The sequence below is a fragment of the Calliphora vicina genome, chromosome 3 (assembly GCF_958450345.1).
Source record: "Calliphora vicina chromosome 3, idCalVici1.1, whole genome shotgun sequence".
NCBI classification, from domain to species: domain Eukaryota; kingdom Metazoa; phylum Arthropoda; class Insecta; order Diptera; family Calliphoridae; genus Calliphora; species Calliphora vicina.
Genome location: NC_088782.1, coordinates 20,015,907 through 20,035,468, shown reverse-complemented (window position 1 = coordinate 20,035,468; position 19,562 = coordinate 20,015,907).

Genomic DNA, 19,562 nt, shown 5'->3' with positions numbered 1-19,562 from the left:
GGGGATGACCCCTACTCAAGCAACATTTTGGTATACAATTCAACAGAAATAAGTTTTGTGTCTACGGAAATCATGCGTCTTAATTTCATGACAATCGTTCTATGATTAGTTATAGCTTCCATATAAGACTACTTCCGGAAATTACCCACTACAAAAAAATTATTGAAATTTTAAAAGAAACTGTAGGTATTCAGTGTATGGTATTATATGGTCGGCCTAAACTTTCTTACTTGTTTCTTTTTAAAGGGTTTAATTATTACTTAAAACGTTTAGAAACCAAATGACTTAATAACATTAGGCGCTGAAAAATAAAATATAAATAATTTATGGATTTTCATTAAACATTTTTAGAAATGAGAAAATTTTTATTAAAGTTTTTTTTAATTATACCTTCCAACTCATATTATATGAAAATTATGTTGTGAAGGAAGTAAAATGGTCATTTATGGGTATAAATGTTTATGCTAAGAACTTTAGTTAAAACAACAATTTGCATATTATTTTTAGAACTTAAAGATTTGATACCCACAAGAACAATTAAAAATGTATTAAATTTTCTGAAATGAGAAAATGTTTGTAGTTAAGTAAGTATGGAAACTTCCATTTTAAATTGACAATAGCCTTCTTTTAAAATACTGTGTATTAATGTTCTCATGGTCTAACCCCCATTTTCTCAATTTCTGGTTATTTTTTATAGTGGCGATAAACTGACAGTTCTCATACAAAAAAAATGTTAATTGGAGGTTTATCGTTACGAAAAACGATAACCAGATATTGAGAAAATTGGGGTAAAAGTATTAAAAACGTTGGAACTCTATACTTATGCTTAAAGCTAGGTTAAGGTACTTGAATCGTTTATTTCAAAAACTAGTCAAGCAACAAATTATTGATTTTCAGTAAATCTTTGATTTACCTAGGAATCTAAAAATTACTTTTACAAAATTGATATTTTTCCTATGATAGTTATCAATTTGTGTAACTTTTTGATCAACATAAAACATGCCAATAAGCATTTTTACTGGAATTCAAGTTGAAAGCAAGTGTAATTCAAGCCCTGGGTTATAGTCAAGCAATTGAGTTACAATTTCATTAAAATTAGGGTTTTTAATTTCCCGACCTTTTTTGATACCCGGGAATCGGGAAATTTTTTTTCTTCATTCCCGGGTACCCGGCTACTCCCGAAATATATTATGATACTGTAAATTAGGAATATTATAGCCAAATTTCATATAAAAACATAGTGAAATAATTATTAAATATCAGAGCTTCGAATTAATTAATAAAATTTGAGCTTAATTCACTAAAATCTTAATCCGTAATAAAAGAATGTCAGCCTTTCATTCCATAAATCCATTTCTAATATTTAATTTTTTAGATTCATTCCAAAGCCTTTTTTTAAACTGAATTAAATTTAAAGTTAATTAATAACAGAATTTATTCAAACTTTGAATGATTAAATTTTTGTTAAATCAAATCATATACAAATTTAATTGAAAAAATTGTCTTACGTCTTTTTGTACTAGATTTGAATTGAAGAAAAATTTAATCAATTAATAAATTTTTGAAGCTATTTTGTTATAGATTTGAAGAAGAAATTAGAATGATTCAATAAGAAATAAATTCTATAAATAATGAATTCTCTTTTTAAATTTTCATACGAAAAACCCCAAATAAATAATAATAATAAGCGGTCTATTATTGCAGAGATATAAGCAAAAAACTTTTCAATGTTTTTTGGTGAAAAAAATAGAGTTCTAACTTGTTTTCTATGTATTTTCGTCAGTTTTTAATTCCCGGGATTCCCGACTAAAAATACCGGGAATCGGGTAGTGAAAAATTGGCAAAATTCCCGGGAAATTTGTACCAGGAATTCCCAGGATAAAAACCTTAATTACAATTTATTTCAATTTTCCAGTAAAAAGGAAACATAAATTCAAGCCATATGTTTTTTGTTTGAAAAATACTTAATTTTTAAAATATTTTTCAAGTTTAAAACATGTTACATTTGCATTCATTTCAAATTCCAACAACATGTTCAAGTGCTTGAATTTTTGGGGCTCTGGTGCTTATTGGGAGTTATGTTATAAAGAAGCAATCAATCTGGATTATAGAGCACACATTGTAATGAAAACTGATGTCCGGATTATCGAATAATGCAGATTAACGATGTCCGGATTATATAAACACGGATTTCTCGGTTTTGTTTCACCATAATAGGGGGGCAGTATTTAATTTTTGTTTGCATTAAGCGATGCATTTTCCTTTACAAAACAGTAATCGCCCAATAACTCAATTATGGATTTTTGTTGCTTAACTGGTTTTTGAAATAATCGATTCAATTATGCATTTAGTATAGGGTTCTTTTAGTTTTTATACTTCACAACTAATTTATGACTTTGCAATTTTAAATTTCTAGGATATTGTTAATCATTTTATATCTGGGGTCAAAACTGTCCAATACGTTAATGTTAGACCTTAAAACAAATAAAATAATTGATGCTATGAGTGCAAAAGTGGTGTAAGCCCAAACTGTTTATTTAGGCAATTTAATTGCGCAAGTCTCTTGTGTTTGTAGATGTCAGAGGTAATGTCGGGTTAAGGAGTAGAAAATTTTGCATGCTGTTTTGTTGTTGGGCAAGAGACTTGCGCAACTAAATTGCCTAGTGTGAAAAGGGTCTTATACCACTTTTGATACATTACTTAGTTATATTATACTCTGTGCAAAAATGAGTTTTTCAGCTCCATCTGCATTAGAATACCAAAAGGTAGCTTACCCCACATTTGTATTTTACCCCACACTTGGATTTTTGTGGCTTGACTGGTTTTTGAAATAATCGATTCAATTATGCATTTAGTATAGGGTTCTTTTAGTTTTTATACTTTACAACTTTAAATTGAAATGGTTATTAAGTGCTCAAGGAAACGTGTTCTACGAACAACTGATCACAAAAATAATAAAAAAAAATCCGGTTTTTAGAACAAAAAACATGTTCAGGTAGCTGTATAAATGGTCGTAAGACGAACAATTATTTTTTTAAGCAGGTCTGCAGACGTTTGCAAAATGTCCAGTAGGCTGCACGCCAGGACCGAGGATTTTAAAGTTACAATATTCAGATTCGTTGCGATGTCAAAATTTGTTGCTAATTGAATTATTCTGTTATATCCATAGAGGTTTTCAATTCTAGCAACAGATATTCAGTTGTCAAAGAATCATTACGTTTGAAATAACCAAATTTTTTTCACTCAAACCAAACTATAGTAGTTTCCTACTATATTCGCTTATTTAGAATGAATCATATTTAAATTTTATGTTCTTAAAGGAATTGTTAAGGTGACTAACATTACAACATTTAAGGATATTCATATTTAGAGAAAATAATAACATTAATAGTGCTTTAAATTTGTTCATCTACAATCTGATATGAAAAATTTCTCTTTCGAAATTAATTTCGCTTTGGAAACTAACTACGCATGTTTTATAGATTTAACATATTCGAAATTTTTTAATTTAACAATATAATTTATTAATTTTATACCGATTAAAACTACGAGTGTGACAATACCGATCAAATACCACTATTAGATTAGAAACCAAAAAGGCTCTACCAATAGTACAACCAAATATGGTTATTTGATACATACTTTTTTTAAAACGCTGGTAAAAATTACTGGTTTAAAATTCCCGGGAATGAAAAGATTTTTTTAATTTTCCCCAGAGAAAGGAAAAATACCTTAGGAACTCTAATTTAGTAAATTGTTTTTTTTTAAAGTCAAAGGAATTGTAACAAATAACGAAGGAGTAATTGAAAGATTGTTTTTATAAATACCTAGTCCAATGATTTTATTTTTTTTAAATATGTATTTGAATAAATTAAGTTAATTAACTTACCGTTAACAATCACACTGTATTTTTACAAATTTCATTATTTATTTACATAATTTATTAAACAACCATACCGATTACCGAGTTTTTATATTATTTTTAATACTGGCAACTCTACTATGCATTAACATAACATTAAAAACAAAAACAACACTTGTTGCTATTGCTATTTGTAAACAACAACAAAAACACTTACACTTTGTTTATATTTATCTCTGCTTTTCCTACTGAGATTTTTGTTTAATTTTCTCGTGCTCTTTCTATGTGCAACAAAAATAACAAACAACACACATAAATGCACGCCATCTCGCCACCCTCTTCCACACACACAAACTCCTGTGAAAATGTCTTTGACTAGAAAAAGCACCGCTAAATACAACAACAACTTGGTAGGAATTTTTTCAGGAAAGGAATTATGTGATTTTTGATGGATTTTTTTGTTACACTGATTTATTTTTTTAAAAAACTAAACTTTAACACTTTATTTTTATAAATTTTAATAGATTTCTTTGTAAATTACATTATTATAATTAATATTTTAGGAATTTTGTAAGATTTACAGCACTTTTACCTTATTTAATATGCAATTAAAGACGAACGACAATTTATAACGATTGATTTTAATGGTGACCGCATTAGAACTAAATTATTTGGCAACTTGAACAGTGTTGCCAGTTACTAATGGATTTTACTAGTTAAAAGGGATTTTAGTGGTACGGTATTACTTACTAAAAGGGAATTTATGGGTGCAATAGAAATAAACATAATTTTCTATATACTAAGTTTACTCTATTTTAAAATTAAATAGATCTTTAAAACTATATAAAATTATTTCTTAATTAAATTCCAGATTATTTGTTTAATACCAAAAATGTGTTATGACCGAAATAAAATGTCAAAATAAATCAAATTATTAAAAATAACTAATCAGCTAAACTTTGATGTCACTGTCAGATCTTAATCTACAAAATTTACTTGTAATACCTTGTATGATTAACTTAAATCTTTCAAAAAAAAAACATATTGATTTAAAAATAATTTGTTGCTAAAGCTGTATTGTCCATAATCTTGCTGGTTTGATTAAAAATGAATTTAAATTTTTAGAATATTTTATTTAAGATTAAATTGCATTTCACAAGATGTTATAAAGATGGTATGCCAAGCAAAATTTAAGAATTTATAATAGATTAATATTAGCACTGCAAAACAAAAATTAATTACAAAATCCAGCAACTTATATTATTTTACAAAAGTTTAATGCAGTGCAGGCCAAATATTAAGTTCCAGTTCCTCCTTCTAGAAGCATTCCTAGCTGTAATTTTAAAGTAAAGAAATTTTGTAAAATCCCCCTCTTGAATCCGTTCCTGACTACCAGACTGGCTATTATATGTGTCATTGTGACCATCAATACTCACCTGATTTGTTATTAAAATGTATTTCATATTATGCAATTTTGTTGCTTAATTACTTTACTAGGTAAACTACTTTCAAATAAATTTGTTTAAATTAAACATCAATAATAATTGTTTCTTAAACAATTTACTTTTGCAATAAATGTTAATTAAAACGTCTTCTAAAGCAGATGAAGCAACTTTTGTAGAATGAGGTAATAAACACAGGTGACTTTTTGTGCTGCATTAAACACCCACCTCAATTAGAAGTTTCATTTGTAATTTAAAAAGAATTTGAAAAATTTAAAATGAAGGGCTTTATGTAAAAATGTGTTAAGTCACAAATTGAAATTAAAATTATTGTACAACTTTATGATTTATGTCAAACATGTGAGTTAAAACGGGTTTTCAATAAGCCCTTTATTTTTTGAGTCTAAATCATTGGTAGGCAAAAAGAGGCATTTAATTTGTGTGCTTTTTTGGGTACAAAATAAAATATCTACAACAACATCAAGCAACTGAATGAAATTTGTGTATTTTTACTCTCTATAACGCTCTTTTGTTCACATTCGGGTTGTTTGACGAAAATCATCGTAACCTGAACAATATGAACGCCTACCATGGGTCTAAATTAATTAATTTAGAAAATCTACCTCGCGTCGAACCATTAGAATAAAGAAAGTTTCATAGAGTACTCCTTCTGAATTCTCATTAACTCATTTATGTCTAATTTCAAATTTACAGTTGCTTTATGATAGAAAAATCGGTTTAATTTCATATTTCAATATTATAGAAAATTAAAAAGATCCATTTGAAGAAAAAAGTTCTACTAAATACACCTTTTGCAGATTCTTACTCATTTAGGATCTATGTGTCTAATTTTATGATTCTAGGTTTATATTATAAATGTATTAAAAAAGTACCATTAGAATAAAAAGTACCATAAAGTTTCCCCCTAGGATTATTACTCACTCAGGACCATATATGCTTAATTTCATATTTCAAGGTTTATTATTAAAGAAAATTCAAAAAGTACAATTAGAACAACGAAAAAGTACCTATAGTTCAGTTCTCGCATTTTGGTAACTTGATAATATGCCCTCTAACTTCACTCAGTCGATAAAAATTTCACTCAGTCGATAAGAATTTGGCCCAATATACACCTTGGCACTCGAGTTTCTAATAATTTATGACCCCAGGAACAAAAATTCCTTAATAATTTCAAAGAAAATTTATTTTCCCGTTTTACCCCTTTTCGATACATTTTTTATCCCAATTCCGGTGTTAACATTTTATTCAAATAAATTTCTGTATCATGCTGGGAGCTTATAATAAAATATATTTTATTATAAGCTCTTACCAAAATTAAACACAATTTTTATCCCTTAAAAGTTCGAATATCCAAAAAGTACCAAATTCGTATTTGGTATTTTTGATAAATAAGAATACGATTTAAAATTTATTTCTATATTAATTGTTTTAAAAGATATATAGGGTGGATAAAAACTAACAAAATACTGTTTTTACCCGTTTTCTCAGCTAAAGGGTTCAAATTTCGGAAAAGTACCAAACACCTGTCAGTTTTTTAAAAAAAAAATTACCCAAAAACATTCCTTCTTAGTGGATCTATTTGGGAAGGGAGGACCTACAGTTAAAATTTCATGCTTCTAGCTTCTGGTGTTGAGGCTGTGCGGTTATGAATCAGTCAATTAATACCGTAACTCTTTGACATTTCATGTCAATTGAACCAACTTTTAAAATCGATGTTTTCCGATCGGGATGGAATCCCCCATATATATAGATGACTTTCAAGAAATAGTGCATGAAATTTTTTCCCTTTTTAAAATATTGAACTATTTGCCTTTAAAATAAAAAAGTAACTACTAAACTTTGTAACAATATTTCAATTAAAATTTCTTTAAAGTAGCTTCTTTAAAAAACATATTAAATATTTTACCACAGATTTATTTGAAGGCTTTAGAAATCATTAGCAGCCAAAACACAAAATTCATTTGAATTATTGTACCAAATTTGAACTTGGCAAACCACAATTTATTTAAATGCTAACAATTATATTTAAACAAATTTAAAAATATCTTAATTTGCAACATTGTCAAAGAAATTAACAAATATTTTTGGTGACTTGTCTTCAAACTTATTACTAGTTTTTTAATAAAAAAAATAAATAAATCATAAATTTGATAATTTTTGTAGCCAGTGTTTTAGCATTAAAATTAAATGTCATCTTGTTAATCTTGAAAATTAAAAAAACCATATCAAAATTGACAAGAACTTTTTTTTACAAAATTATTTTTTAATTTAAAGTTTTTTGAATGCGTGACCTTTTTTTCAAAAACTAGATTTTAACAAAGCTAACAATTCAAAATAGTGAAATGATAACGGTAATTTGGATTATTTCGGTTGCTTAGCTGTTGTTGAGTTATATTTGTTTCACCTGTGTGCAGTTGAATCCAAAGTGTTTGGATCTTTATTTACTTTTATAGTTTTTACAGTTTAACTTAAGACCAATTTAAACTAATTTGATTTTAAAACAAACTCTTTTAGGCTCCAACAAATTTACTCATGCCTACATTTTCATAAATGACATAAGTGACATCGTTGCATTTCTTTTCACAAATTTACGCCCAATTAAACCTACAAATTCCTTTAAGCTACAGACTGGATTGAGTTTAAAATATTTTAAAACAAATGTGCTGCGTATATAACCATATCAATTAGATATAAATACATTTGGAAATACCCATCACAAATAAATAAATAAATAATGCAAAATATCATTTTAAAATTAAATGTTTTAATAATGTATGCTGGTGAAAGCTGGTTTATATAGAATTTCTTATTGAATAAATTTCATTTGATTTTTATTTTGTTATTCTAACAATATTAAATAAAAGAAATACTGTTTAAAATTGAATGCAAAAAAAAAAAACACTTAAAATTTAAATAAAGCAGGGGGGAATCTTTAGACATTGTGTCGCTAAACTTTTCCTAAAAATAAAAAAATAAATTTCTTAATTTGATTATTTCTAGTTTTTTTTTATAAAATATTTATTTTAAAAGAAATAAACTTAATCAGTGGAAAAATATAAAGTGGTAAAATAGTTCAACTGTAGAGATTTTAAAAAATATTTAATGAAATAAGCGGAACAGTTCTCTATTTTCATTTAATATTTATTTGTCTTTACAAGCCCTTTGTAAGAGCAAACAATGCCTTTACTGAGGACTCTGTTCTTGTATATTATCGAAATTCGCCCAATAAAGGGATGAAGTATCTGAGCTAAAGCCTAACGATTCATTATTTTGTCCAGAGGAAAACCCAAAAGTTGCTATCGCTGGGAAAGAGCGATCTAAAAATACTCTCGGGACTACCGTGCTGATATCTTCAATTAGTTTAATGTTGGGACAAATCTACACCAACGCCAAATATCAATGGCGGACATTGGTATAGAAATACAAGTAAGAGAGCTATATTCGTCTGTGCCGAATCTTATATACCCTTCACCAAATTATACTTCAAAATAAAAATTTTAAATATTTTTAGGTAAACAAAATTTAAAATTTTTTTTCAAAATAGTTTTTTTCATTTTTTTGGAATTGTTATTTTAAATTTAAAATTTTTTTTTTTTAAATTTTAAACATTTTTTTTTTGGATTTTAAATTTTTTTTTTTTTTGTAAAAAAAAAATATTTTTTCCGATTTTGACCCATTGTGGGTCCAACTTACTATGGTCTTATACATATACGTCGTTGTAAAGTTCATTGAAATATCTATCATTAGATATCCATATTGTCTATATTAATGTCTTAGTACTCCAGATATAGGTCAAAAATCGAGGTCGTCCTGGTTTTTTCCTCATATCTCAGCCATTTGTGGACCGATTTTGCTGATTTTAAATAGGAAACTTCGTATGTCTGACATAATTATTTAAGATTTGGAACCCGAAGATATCTGGGGTCTTTAGAAAATTGATTTCAATAAACAGACGGACATTGCTAAATCGACTCCGCTATCTATAAGGATCCAGAATATATATACTTTATAGGGTCGGACAATTTTATTGTGGAAATTACAAACGGAATGACAAACTTATATATACTATTCTCACGAAGGTGAAGGGTATAAAAAAATAGATGGAAATAAATATTTAACTTCTAAACGGTAAGTCCGATTTGAATGAAATTTCACATGCACGAGTTTAAGTTTTGAACTTCTCTGCGAGTTGATAAGATTTCCCTAATTAATTTGCCACGTAAAAAACATGAGTCAGACATGTTATATATCAATGGATAGAGAGGAGTTTGTCTACTTTTCAAAAATGTATATAACTTTTAACAATTAAAAAATTCTTGGACTACTTTTTTGAAAAATATGACAAAAAATGATTTTTATTGAATTTTTTCATAGATAAAAATTTTTCAAATTGAAATTAAATTTTTATTTATGAATAGTTTTTAATGAAATTTCACAATTATGCAGAATTTTCTATTTAAAATGGAAAAATAAAAACAAATTTTGAAATTTATTATTAGCAATCCCGCAATTTCCAAAAAAACTTATGAAAAATCCCAAAAATGTGAATTTTTAGATTTTTGGCTATAATATCCATACCAGGGTAGGGGTTATCGGAATCCTTTACAAAATAATTAAAAACATATTGGGTCATCTAAAATCGGTTACTATATTTTGCTATCGAATATGCGATTTGAGAATTTTAGCCCTAAAGTTGAATTTTACATAACAAATAGGCGTTTTTTAATGGACCTGGTCCCCTCGGTATCAGCAATTATCATTTTTTAGCTTTTCAAAAAGTATAAATTTCTTATACATCTTCTTAGAAATTTCTTTCGATTAATTTTAAAAAAGAAAAAAAGGATTTTTTTCACAAAAAATTAGCGAAAAATCGCCTTTTTAAACTTTTTAAATTCTAATGCATATAACTTTGGACTTATTATTTTTAAACAATTATTTTTCTGGTTGACACAAAATTATGTTGTTACTTCAACAAAGGAAAATTGGAGAAAATCGGGAAATATTTGGATCTGCTGTTATCAAAAAACTGTAGTAGGATGGGTAAAAATTTTGAAAATTTAATTTTACCCTACACCACCATAGTGGGGAGGGTATTATGTTTTTGTGCAGATGTTTGTAACGCCCAAAAATATTAGTCTAACAACCACCTTAAATTATACCGATCGACTTAGAATCACTTTCTGAGTCGATTAAGCGATGTCCGTCCGTCCGTCTGGTCGGCTGGCTGGCTGTCCATGTAAACCTTGTGCGCAGAGTACAGGTCGCAATTTTGAAGATATTTCGATGAAATTTGATAAATATTATTTTTTCGGCTCAAGGACCAAGCCTATTGAAACTGGCTGAAATCGGTCCATTATTTTATCTAGCCCCCATACAAATGTCCTCCCGAAATTGGACTTTATCGGTCATAAATGGTTAAATCATATAGGTATCTACACAAATTCCGCTCCAAATAAGTTTTATGTACACAAAATTCATGTCACCAAATTTTGTTACGATCGGTCCATAATTAGTCATAGCTCCCATATAGACCCGCTTCCGAAAATCACTTTAACGTGCATAAATCGCTTAAAAATGTTGGTAAACACACAAAATTCAACATAGTTAACTTTAATATAGACATAAATCACACGACCTAATTTCATGGTGATCGGTCCATAATTGGTCATAGCCCTCATATAAGGCCCACTTCCGAAAATCACTCAAAAATATAAATTAATGAAATTTTAAAAGAAAAATGTTTTTGCTCTTTTACTTAGTGTAGGGTATTATATGGTCGGGCTTGACCGACCATACTTTCTTACTTGTTTTCAAATGCAAATATCTTATAAGCTATAAGAGATCATTGATAGCTACGACAATGTAATCGACGAGGAGATTCTATTTGTGTAACTTTTATGAAAGCGTAACACAAACGAAGAAATAGGATCGTTTTAAAAATGTAACATAGCCGAGGTGTCCTAGTTTGAGTACGTCTGTCTGTCTATTAAAATCAATTTTCTGAAGACCCCAGATATCTTCAGAATCGAAATCTTCAATGGTTCTGTCAGACATGCTTTCAAGAAGTTTCCTATGTAAAATCAGCAAAATCAGTCCACAAATGGCTGAGATATGAGGAAAAAACCAGGACAACCTCGATTTTTTACCTATTTTTGACCGATATCTGGATTACTAAGTCATTAATATAAACAATATGGATATCTAATGATAGATATTTCAAAGACCTTTGCAATGACATATAAAACCATTCGAATTGTAAGTTGAACCTACAATGGGTCAAAATCGGACAAATATTTTTTAACCAGATTTTTTTTTCACAAAAAGGTTTTTTCGCTAAATATTAAAAAAAAAAATTGAAAAATCAAAAAAAAAAATTTTAAAATTTAAAAAAACAATTCCATAATTTTTTTTAAAAAAAATTTAAAAATTGCAAAATAAAGATAAATTTTGTTTACCTAAAAATATTTAAAATTTTTATTTTGAAGTATAATTTGGTGAAGGGTATATAAGATTCGGCACAGCCGAATATAGCTCTCTTACTTGTGTTCTATAACACTGTGTGGCACTAAGATAATGTTCTGTATTTGGTGGGAGCAAATCGGTCCTATCTATTCTGAGTCAATGATATAAACATGTGGGCATTGATCATTAGTTCACAAGTTCTATATTTATTAGCACTTATATGATATTATTAATTAACATTTTTAGGTTACCTAAATCTATACTATTTCTATCTATAATTAAGGTCAAAATGGTGCATAAATATTTAGTTAATGAATATTTAAATTAAGAGGTGAATGGCTTATAAATAAAATGATCATAGAAAACGGAAAAGCTAAATACGGTAGTAGAGTATTTTTTTGATAAATTCCGTTTTATGTATTATTTGATTTTTTTTCAAGATTTATAACACTTTTAAGCTTAATTAAACATCTATAAGAAATTAGCATACAACGAAAATTGTCTACAATTTAAAATTAATTTCATTATCAAAAACAAAATTAACTTTGTCACACCTTGGCAAAAAGTACAAGTTTTAAGCAAAAATAAAAAATTAAATGAAATTGTTTTGACAGGAGTCTGGGGAAGTTTAGCTGTTTTTTTTTATATTAACATTAAAAATTTTAAATCTATTTAATAGAAATCCATTTGGTTCACCATTTAACTAATCTGACCTAACAACTTTCACTAAAGTCTTTAAAAAAAATACATATTTATATTTAATTTTTAGAACAAACGACGTATTTTATTCCAAAAAATATAACCTCCCCCTCTCAATTCTTCTTTAATCTTTATTCATATAATTTTTTTGTTTATTTTCAATTTATGCTTTTTTACCTTGAAATTATTGTTTGTTTAATTTTTGGCTCAAAATTCTATCTACAATTTAGATTTGATTTGCAGGAATTATTTTATTTTATCTACTTAATTAACATGTTTTAAAATCACGAGCAAAAGTAAATTGTTAGCATGGATCATATGTATTTTGAATTATTTTAAGTTTTGTTATTTATGAGTTGCACTTTAAGAGATAAGAGTACTTCCGTTTTTCAAATGATTAAGAAAATAAGAATTTCAAATATTCAAATTAAATAAATAAGAATGTTTTATCAAACATACCTGATATCAATATGTGACAACATTTTGTACAAATTCAATAATTATTAGCTTTCCTTTTTCAATGTACGACGTCTGGTTGGGGGCTTGTTGCCAGACACCTTTCACTTTAAATTTGTCCATAAGCAGAAATCCAATGATGTTAAATCACACGATCTAGGCAGCTAGTTCTGATCACTAAAACGAGAGAGTACACGACCAGAAAATGTCTCAGGCAATATCTGAATTGTTTAACGGGCATGTGTCACTGCACAGCGGGCCACAATCAAAATAGATTGGCAACAAATCTGCCATCTGGCAAGCGGCTGGCTCAAAGTACTCATCTGAGCCATGCACAATTTATTTCAAGCGACTCATAGTCTATTTTTTACAACCTTTTCTAATTTATTTTTTATAGACATTTTTAAATTTATGTTAAGTGTTCTAAAACTTTTGAAGGGACTCGGGCCGGTTATAATTATTTTGTCTAGTCCATGTGCGCCGTCACTTCTTGGATGGTCTATCCCCTTAGGTGACTACTTGTGGGAAAAAAATTATGAATAACAACAACGTATTAAATGAAACCGATGATCTCGGATTATCTTCAGAAAACGACCTTCTAGCCTCCAGTCACTAGAATTTTGTCGATCTGTCAGGCAGCGTGAGTGACCGGCACAGTTCTCTACTGCCCTCTAAAAACCTGACAAATGAACCCCTTCAATCAGATGCCAAGTTTGACCCATCAATTGAAGAAAAAAAGAAGAAAGGTCACGGAAAATTCCAAGTTATGGTAGATGAGTACCACGCGTTTTAGTATTCCGTATCCAGCACTTCTAAGGCAGTAGCCGATGACACAGAAAAGGTCAAAGAGCAAACGCTCTTGCCTAAAAGGGGAATGTTGCCTACAAAAAAAGTCGCTCCAGGATCCACAACAACCACGCCCACATTTGCCAGACGAAGCTACCACTTTTAATGGATCTGGCAACAGAAAAAGACGGTGTCATTAATCCTGTGGTAATAGAATGGGTGAGATTCATCGAGGCAACAGGGTGATCAAATGCATGGACAATTTCTCAAAGGACTTTCTTAGGTTTAAGCCTTAAATCCATGGTAGGCGTTCATATTGTTCAGGTTACGATGATTTTCGTCAAACAACCCGAATGTGAACAAAAGAGCGTAATAGAGCGTAAAAATACACACAATTCATTCAGTTTCTTGATGTTGTTGTGGATATTTTATTTTTTACCCAAAAGAGCACACAAATTAAATGCCTCTTTTTGCCTACCAATGCCTTAAACTGATCGTTACTCACGAACATCCGATGAGACCGAGTGCACGAAATTGGTGTTTAAAGCTGCAAAACCCGAACATTCATATGGATAACTGGTCCTTCCTCACAGAACAATGTGATAGCGATGTTCAAGTTATTTTCTGAGGTTGACATTGTACCTATGGGGACTAGGGACAAATGTTGTTTTTTTTTTTTTGATTTTAAATAGCAATCTAAGTTGGACTATAGCGGATATATTGATGTATCAATCATGTATGAAAGTTATCTATCTGGTGGCTTCGAAAAGTTGATTTCAACATACAGACGAACATGGCTATATCGACTCCGCTATATATAATGAAAATTGTGTAAATTACAAACCCTTCCCACTTATAGTGAAGTGCATAAAAAGTATATTTTACATTAAGAGAATAAATTAGAAAAAAAAATTAGAAAAAAGTACAACCCCCTTATAACAATGAAATTTGTTTGTCATAATAAATAAAACAAAATCATTATGAATAACAGCTTAACCCTCCGACGGTTGAGTCATCCGTTGCCCTTATACAAAGTACAAGGTCTACAGGGGTACCCGGAGGGTGAGAAAGTCCCTGGGGGACCATTTGTGGAGCAATTTGTTTACCTTATCATAGTAAACAAATTGCTCCACAAATGTCTTGTTTATTCAGAACAAATTTTGACACAACATATTATTACACTGACTGGTTCTTTACTACAAATAAATTATTTAAAACAATTTTCTAGCCATATCACGTGAATAGGAAGCCCTATTTATGTTACAAATATCTATTTTTTTAAATTCTTTACTGTAAACTGTAAAAAGTGGGAAGTGTTACATTTGGCTGCTTTTCTAGAAATAATAAACTTAGCTTCATATAAACACTCTCAATATCACTATTATTTATACTCAATGTCCAACTATGAAATCTATCCTATGAAATTTTTTGAATATTCATACATTAATACATAAATAGTTCACTAAACTTTTCTAGCAACATCAATATACTCGTACAACATGACATTAACAAACATCTCAATTTGCTTTGGTTAGAATTTTTTTTTGTTGGTGGGAAAAATACTCTTAACATGGTTTATTTTTTTTTAAACAACACATTTTCAACACTTCGTAAAACTTTCATTAACATACAAGTGTATGGAGCGTGTACATTTAAGTACAAAAGTGTACAAGTACTGTAACACTTCGAAGTAGAGTATGAGTATAAATTTCAGTTAAAATATTTCTTAAACTTAAACTATAAATAAATATTTATTCTAAAATTAAACAGAGCTTAACTATATACTCGTAAGAGCAATAAAATGTATATGGGTGATAAATAAGATAATGAAACTGAAATAAGTAGGAAAGTTATACATCGGCTAGGGTGACTTTATAATACACTACAGTTAGCATTCAAACTGATTTTGTTAAAAAGATATAAGGCATTATCCTTCCATTGATTTTTATTGCTGATCAATTTTCAGAAAATAGTTCGGTATAAATAATAAATAATACTGAAATTTCTATGGAAAAAACTTTTATACAAAACATTTTCTTTAGAAAAAACTGTTATCCCCAATTGACACAAGATTTTCAATATAAAAAACTTTTATACACAAGATTTTCTACATCAAATACTGTTATACTCAAGATTTTGTATATCAAAAACTGTTACACATAAAATTTTTTATAGCACAGCTATTTATAATGCAAAACTGTTATATCGAACATTTTCTATAGACAAATCTGCTTTAGAATAGTTTTTTTTATAGAAAATACAGCTATAGACAAGATTTTTTTTAAAGAAAATACTGTTATACCCAAGATTTTCTATACAAAAAACTGTTATACAAAACATTTTTTATAGCAAAAACTGTTATACGAAAAAATTTCTATATACAGAACATTTTCTATGGTCAAAACTGTATTAGAATAGATTTTCTATAAAAAAAAAATGTTATACACAATATCTTTTAATAGATAATGCAGTTATACACAAGATTTTTTTTTATAGAAATTGCAATAATTTGTATAGCAAATACTGTTATACACAAATTGTTCGTTAGAAAATAATATTATACAGAAAGTTGTCTATAGGAAATAAAGTTATATACAAAACTCTCTATTGAAAAAACTGTTATACGCAACATTTTTCTATAACTAATAATGTTGTACACAAATTTTTCTATAGAAAAAACAATTATACATATTTCTATTGAAATTGGTGGTATACACAATATTTTCTATAGAAAAAACTGTTACACAAATATTTGTATATACACCAATATTTGTTGTGAAAAAAATATTATTTACAAATTCTGCATGGAAAATATTGGGTTTACGACTTAAAAATGCGGGATTTAAAACAGATGGCATATCTTTTGAACGCGGTTTTTATTTTTTAATAACTTAACTCTTTCAGCCACGCTTTTGTGTGTGAAAGTTTAAAATCAAAACAATTGCATTTTTACTTTAATCAAGGTTACTTTATTATAACAAGTAAAAAAAAAAAATTAAAAAACCACCTCATTCCAAGGTTTTTTGTGGAGTGAAGTGGCGGTTTTCATTAAAATTAACTACGATAAAAATTTTTGTTTCGTATAAATTTTTTTGAAATCGAATATTTTTGACTAAATTTTCTGACTAAACAACCGAAATATCAAAGTAACACTGAATTCGATGAACAATAAACACTCTGTGCTTTTTTATTGAATAAGTGAAATTCTCTTAAAAAAGTGATTTTTACAATATTTTCAAATTAAAAATTTATCTAACCTGACGGCAAAGTTTTGCAAAAAATCATAAACGATGACTTCAAAAAATATAATTGTTTAGCAAAATGGCAATAGATGACAATAATCTATGTTTTAAAGACTATAGAAAATGTGGTTAGTAAACTAACCACCAAACCGCAAAGAGTTAAGCCGTGTGTCCACTATCAAGTCACTTGCGGAAGAACTTCTGCAAGTAATTGCTGAAGTGTTTCCACTCAAACCAAAACTTGCGGAAGTCTGCTTCCAGAAGTAGTTTGTCGAAGTTATTACGACGAACTTGCTGCAAGAAATTGAAGATGTGATTCCACACAATGCGAGTACAGATTGGCAGCTGACATCGCAGCATATTACTTTAAAAAAAATACCAATTAAAAAAAAGAAACAAAAATAAATGTTTGTGTGAGAAATTGGGTGCTGCGGCGCGTAGATTTAAGTTTCCAAAATACATTACTTGAATAATTGTGGACCGAAGGTTTTATTTCCTTTCTTTGTTTACTTATTGACCAAACTGCGTTCGGAGGTTGTGCAATTTGCTTTAAACCGTTTTGTTTTTTAATTCTATTCTTATAGAACTGAAAACAGAAGAGAATACCACAAACCGATTACCTGACGTATACACGACTTCTTCTGAAAGTCTTCAAAACACTTGCAGTTCACAGCAAGACGTCCAAGTTACTTCCAACAAATACATGTTTCCACATAATTGCTGCAAGTAATTTCTGCAAGCCGTGACTTCTGGAAGTTGACTTCTAATACTTGGTAGTGGACACACGGCTTATATGTCATTTGGAAGTGTACATATCTGTCATTTATTATCATTTAGTTATTGATCATTATAGTGTAATGAACAACGTTTTCTTTTTGCTTCGAAAATATCGAATTTTCTACCAATGAATCGTCATATACGGGAAGTTTTGCTTTACTTCTTTAATTTAAAACAAGTAAGAAAGTATGGTCTTTCAAGCCCGACCATATAATATCCTACACCAAGTAAATGAGCAAAAAGATTTTTCTTTTAAAACATCAATAATTTATATTCGTGAGTGATTTTCGAAATGGGCCTTATATGGGAGTTATGACCAATTATGGACCGATCACCATGAAATTCAAAATTGGATGATATACGATATATGCCAACGAAAGGAGGGCACTACGTGCAACATAGCTCATGCAACATTGGAAATTCTGCACGATGGATTTAAGGGCATGGTCATCTCACGTGGATGTGATGTGAACTGGGTACAGATATCGTGCATTTTGACTCTGTTAGGCTTTTTCTTGTGAGGTTTTCTTAAGTCACTTGTCTATGCGAATAAGCTAAAAGCCAAGGTTTGTCTATTTATGCGACAGAGTCATGGAAAATTGGATATTTAAGCACAATGTTATATTCCATTCAGAATGATATTGATAGGCCTTTCAAACGAATAACAAATCTCGAGACTTTTTACATAAACAACTGGAAAATTGTCACATTAGTTACTGGAAAACCACGGTTCTTTTCAGCTTGAAATAGTATGATCAAGATCGGAAATAATATAACTACGTTTATAGTTTATTTGGCCATAATCGAGCAGTTGTAACTATTTCATCTGCGAGGTCTGGGGTTAAATTTTAGAATATTTAAGATTTCTTATATTAACTTCCAGCAAGATAACACTTGAACACACAACCCCCAGCTATATTGGTGTAGGGTATTAAAATGCAACAAACAAATTGCAATATTTCAGTTCAACTGCAATTCGCTTACAGTATTTACAAACTAAGCTGTAAAGAATTCAATTCTTAACAATTGTTCAATACTATTAAGCTCTTCTCAAGCCATCATCAAACATAGACTTTTACTCACATGCTCCAACACTTGATGCTCTTGTCTAGTCTGCATCATCATTGACAGGGGGAGCCGACGACCGATCCATACAACTAACATACAAACGAATAAAAAAAACAAATGCTGCTGAGCATGCGTAACTTCAGAGTGGCTCTGAATGAGCTTTGTTATTTCTTTACCACATATTCTTTATTTTCTCAATTTTTTCATTATCTTTTTTTTACATGAAATTGAAACTGAAACAACCTGAGTAAACAGCAACAATATCAAGAGCAACACAACAGCACACAAGTGAGAAATTAAAAAAAACAACAGCAGCAACAGCAAGAAATAACGATAAATTGATCTAAAAACAAATAAATACAGCAACAACTCATGTCAAGTGTGTTATTTGATGGGATAATACGTACGAGTCAAGTTCTTCTTCTTTGATCTTTGACAATACAATACAACACTTCACTTCTTTTTTTTGGTTTAATTTTAAAAAATAATAATTTATTTGAAAAAAAAAAATAAAATAAAACGGAAAAAAATAAAAATATAAAAAGTAACAACAAACAGTTTTTGAAATAAGAAAATAGTGGGTTTTACATTTAAAATTAAAAAAAAAATTATAAAAAAATAATTGAAAGTGAATAAATTTTTTCAAAACTATAATAAAATTAATGTGAAAAATATTAATGATTAAAAAAACAATTATACATTTTGTTTAAAATTGAAAATTAATAATCCAAAAATAAATTTATTTAA